The sequence below is a fragment of the Nicotiana attenuata genome, chromosome 2 (assembly GCF_001879085.1).
Source record: "Nicotiana attenuata strain UT chromosome 2, NIATTr2, whole genome shotgun sequence".
Taxonomy (NCBI): domain Eukaryota; kingdom Viridiplantae; phylum Streptophyta; class Magnoliopsida; order Solanales; family Solanaceae; genus Nicotiana; species Nicotiana attenuata.
Window position 1 is genome coordinate 5596648 of NC_031990.1, and position 4232 is coordinate 5600879.

Here is a 4232-nt window from a genome sequence, read left to right on the forward strand (position 1 = left end):
CACACTTTATGTGACACGATTAGGATTGGTTAAATTATTTAATTTTTATTTATGTAAATTCGCACTTAGTAATTTTAAAATTTTCTGAAATAATTTATTCAAAAATTACATAAAAGTACTACAAGTTATAATAATTAATAATTAAAAATATTATATATATATAAATCAAAATTAAAAAAAAAACTCATTTGACTATTCACATAGTAACTGTGCCACGTAAAGTGAGAGAAACAAGTTGTAAATTAATATTCTTTCCGTTTCAATCTATGTGTTTCCTTTTTAGTTCGCGTAAAAAAGTATGATCTATTTCTTTTTTTGAAAGTAATTTACCTTTATACAATAATTTGTAATCACATAAAATATATGTGTCTCATTTTAAATCACAAATTCGAAAATCTTCTCTTTTTTAAATTCCGTGGTCAGATAAATAGATTCACATAAACTAAAACGGATGGAGTATTTGTTATTGTAGACTAAATAAATAAGTGAACTAACAAGTTACAACACCTCAGTATTATTTAAATCAGCTATATAAATTGTTTGTTGTTATAAATAGAATTCTATTTAAGGTGAATATCTATATTTTGGAGAGATCTTAGGGTTTGTTACTTGGTGGCTAAGTCACTTTCTTCCTATAAATAGAGGGTTCTATTCCATTGTAATTCATACCAAAATCAATAAGAATTCTCTCCCCCTACTTTTCCTTGCAATATTCTTCTTCTTCTTTATTGTTTCATAACACGTTATCAGCACGAGACTCTAACCAATTGAGTAAAAGCTTTGGGATTGAGCATAATGATTGTCAATTATTCCATGAACTTCCTTCATGATTAAATTCTGGATTTAAGGTAAGTATTTTGCCGTATTTTTCTCTTTTATTCTATACTTTGATTTTATATACAAGCAAAGACAACAAAGTTTGATTATAACTCTAATGGAGTTTGTAAGAAATTATAACCACCTGAAGTGGTAAAAGTTTCTATGCCTTGCCATGATCAAATTCATGTATGATTATGGGCACAAAAAGTGGAAACCCGTCCCATTGAATTTGCTCCATTCTTATTCCCTTAAGAGAATGTGATAGCAGTATGTGATAAGTCTGAAAGAAGACAAAATTATCACTATGAATGTATCAATGGATGTGGACGTGGCAATAGACGAAATTATAATCGTCATCATTGTGATAATGAGAATAATAAGGATTCTCAAAATAATCCCCCACTTGTGAAAATATTTGTCATCGATTTGACATGAGATTTTATAAAGTACATATAGATGATTATGGTCTATTCATGATGTGAATGTGACAACATCTCATTTAAGAATACATATTCATTTTTGGAAGAATATGAGCGTGCTAGTGGTATATACCACACTCACCTCTAGAAGGAGGTTTGAGATGATATAAGAAAATAATATCATTATTATGACATGAATGGTCATTGGTCACGTACCTATTGTACGCCAAAATATTTTGGCATTGTGATTATTAAAAGTCAACGGTAATGCAAGAAACAGGTCTTGCATATAATTTTGACCATAACCATAATGGTATAACTTTCTCTTTAAAAGAGATATTCACCATATGGGTATTGATGAATATGTGGTACTACAAAATTAATTGAGAACTCTGCAAGAGCCAATTATACTATTTTGGAGAAACACAATTAATTACCAATAAGGTATTGTATTGTAGTAAGTCTCAGAGAAACTTATTCAGTTTCCAAAGTATACGCGAAAGCGGTTGATTATATTGAGACTATAAATAAAGGAAAGATTTAATATCTTCTATTACTACATCTTGTAGCGGGGTAATATGTATGTGAAAAGCTACTCGCTTTATTCTCCAANGGTTATAAACAATGAAAAGGAACAACTTTCTAAGGAGTGTGTGATTCTGAAAGCTAAGTGCAAAAACCTGGAACTTAGGGCTAGTGAAAGTGATAGTAAAAATGCTGAGTTGAAGAACTAGGTTCATGAACTTGACACCACAGCCCTAGAGCTCAAATCTGAAAATCTAAAATTGAAATTAGGAACTGGTAAAAAGGAATCTGATCAAACACAACTCACTTTAGAAGAAAATGTAGGAAAAATGAAAGATGAGTTGTACAAAAGAGATGAGCAGATAAGAGTCCTTAAAGAGGATCTAAACAAGGTTAAGCACGAGCTAGATAGAACCTGTAAATGGAATAGGTCCTCCGATGCACTTTCATGGCTACATGAACACCATAGTAGCAATAAGAGAGGACTTGGCTATGGGACCCCTGCACCTAAGTGGGATCCCAAAAGCAAGTACCTCACACTTCCAAAACAAAATTTGCACACACTGTGGTAAAACTGGTCACTATAAAAGTGAATGCATTGCAAAAGAAAAGGCTAGTCAAAAGAATAAAGAATTTGTTCAAGGGAAAAATAGGCTGCCAGGTTGGGCTAAAAGGAATCTGATTCACCCTTTTGCCTATAGAAAGGGACCCAAACTAGTTTGGGTTCCTAAGACTAACCCCTGATTTCCTTTTGCGTGTCCAAGTGAAGGGGAGCACCCTAATATGGTACATTGATAGTGGCTGCTCAAAGCATATGACAGGAAGCAAGAACCAGTTCCTTTCACTTGAGAACCTTAAAGGAGGTAATGTCTCCTTTGGAAATGGGAATAAAGATGAGATCATTGGGGTTGGAAAGGTAAGTAAGACTGATTCTCACTCTATTGAGAATGTCTACTTGATAGATGGCCTAAAGTACAGTCTAATTAGTGTAGCACAATTATGTGATAGAGGTTACTTGGTAGCATTCACCACTACCAAATGTTTTGTGATTAAAATTACCACTGACAAGATTGTTTTGCAGGGAAAAAGAGTAAACAATGCATACATTGTAGATTTGTCCACACTTTCAGAAAATGAACTCACTTGCTTAAGTGTGTTGGACAATGATCCCCTCCTTTGGCACAAGAGACTTGGACATGCAAATCTGAGTCAACTCAACAAATTAGTCTCCAAGGACCTGGTGATAGGGCTGCCTAACATCAAGTTCAAGGAAGACAAAGTTTGTGAGGCTTGTGCAAGGGGGAAGCAGGTAAGATCCTCTTTTAAATGCAAGAAAGTGGTAAGCACCACCAGAATGATGGAACGGTCCATATGGATCTCTGTGGTCCACTGAGAACATTAAGCAGAGGTGGTAAAAGATATGTGATGGTGCTTGTTGATGATTACTCTAGGTTTACTTGGACATTATTTTTAACATCTAAAGATGAAGCATCTGACATGTTTACTTCTTTTGTTAGAAAAACTCAGAAACAACTAGGTAATCAATTTGCATCAATTAGGTCTACCATGGAACTGAATTTGAAAATGCTAAGTTTGCTGAATTTTTGCATGCTATAGCATAAATAGTTGCATGACTAGATCTCTTGTTAAGAAGATTCCCTATGAGTCACTTAAAGGGAGAAAGCTAAATATATCCCATCTTAGGGCATTTATATGCAAGTGCTTTGTGCACAATAATGACAAAGACTCCCTAGGTAAGTATGATCCCAGAAGTGATGAGGGAGTATTCTTGGGATATTCTTCACACGGTAAAGCTTATAAGATATACAATAAAAGAACTATGTGTGTAAAAAAAATGTATATGTTATTTAAAACTAACATTCTTTCTGATAAGCTGGAACATGAAGATGAAGCAATTGGGCTGGTAAGAAATTTAAATGATATCGCAGCCCAGACTGAAGCTGCAACAGAAGAAGGAACATGTGATGGAACAGGTTCTTCTACCCAAGGCAACATGACAGGGGGAACTGACTAGAGAGGAACTGATCCTCAAACCTCGAGGGAACTTGTCCATGAACCTATTCCTCAGTAACAAAACCAGGAAGGGACATCCAAAGAAATTGACACTCCTATTGCAACATCCACAAAATTGGCTATAGATGAACCTGGTTCATCTGTTGATCAGAAGTTGTATAGGGGAATGATTGGTTCTCTTTTATATCTCACTACTAGCAGACCTGACATTGTGTGCAGTGTAGGTCTTTGTGCTCGATTTCAGGTTTTCTAGTTGATAGGAAGAGCAACTCAGGTATGGCACACTTCCTTGTTCATGTCTTGTGTCATAGGCTACCAAAAAGGCAAAATTCAATGGCCTTATCTACTGCTGAAGCTGAGTATGTTGCTGCTACTTCATGGTGTGCTCAATTGTTGTGGATCAAACAACAATTATTGAACTTTGGAATTGATGTG